The following is a 949-nucleotide window of genomic DNA, read 5'->3' on the forward strand; positions in this document are numbered from 1 at the left end:
AGCATCTATGTCTTAGCTTTGGTTAGTTCTGCAGGAAAAACTGCTCCAAGGCCTTGACATATGCATTGGCCTGCCTGGAAGCATCATCCTGACACCTGACATAATATTAGCACTTTTTTTTTTTCTCTTGAGGTTATGTCAGTACACCAGTGCCATTTAAGCGGACTAACAGAGGGCAGGGGAGACTGGTACCAGGAAAAGGTCCGAAGCACTGGCAGGACCTGGCTTTCAAAAGTCCCGCTCTACTAAAAATAGGCTAAGGCTGGAGGTGGCTAAACACACCTCTTACCTAACAGGGATGGGGCTTGGATCCGGCTTTCAGCAGAAGCCCCCCACCCCCAGCTTACTCGCCAAAGCTGTCATTTGCCTCCGCTCCACCGCGCCCCCCAGGACTTCAGTCCACCACCGAGCACAAAACCTACATTCAACTCAGATTTTATGACACGGGACTAACTCCTCCTACGCGGATGTATTCCGCTTAACCCTTCAGCCCTTCCCATTCAGCAATGCCCCTGTGCTTCCATACACGCTGGCCCCACAGAAACCATCCGACAGCTTCCACTTTAAAGACCCGATTTCTGACTCCCCAGCCCAAACCCGTCACAATCCCAACCGGATGGGCTAGATTTCATACCATGGTTTCACTCATGAACTCTCTCCCGTAAGAACCAAACTGTATGGCTTCAAGGTTACATCTCAAAGGAAGAGGATGGAGCAGAAACGGGGACAGTGGGGCGCCTGGATCCCTTCTGCAGAACAAGCTCATGGTACTTTAAATTGTGGTGGGGGAGCTGGAAGAGCCCTCAGACGCATCCCAAAAGAGGGGAGAAAATGGCTTAAATTGCTTGAATGGCCCAGAGCATCTGTTGATGTAACTACAGGAAAGCGAAGTCTTTCTGTATTAGTAAATAGCAAAATGTCAAGCCTGCATTTAAAAAAAAAAAAAAAA

The 949-nt window shown here is 49.0% G+C and overlaps 1 protein-coding gene across 5 annotated transcripts in view; it reads right to left on the minus strand.

Moving 5' to 3' along the window:
- Nucleotides 1-949, minus strand: part of Nfatc2 (nuclear factor of activated T cells 2) — a 134,321-nt gene that overhangs the window by 132,750 nt on the left and 622 nt on the right. The gene's annotated exons all lie outside the window — the stretch shown is intronic.

The sequence above is a fragment of the Mastomys coucha genome, unplaced genomic scaffold (genome assembly GCF_008632895.1).
Source record: "Mastomys coucha isolate ucsf_1 unplaced genomic scaffold, UCSF_Mcou_1 pScaffold15, whole genome shotgun sequence".
In the NCBI taxonomy this organism is placed as follows: domain Eukaryota; kingdom Metazoa; phylum Chordata; class Mammalia; order Rodentia; family Muridae; genus Mastomys; species Mastomys coucha.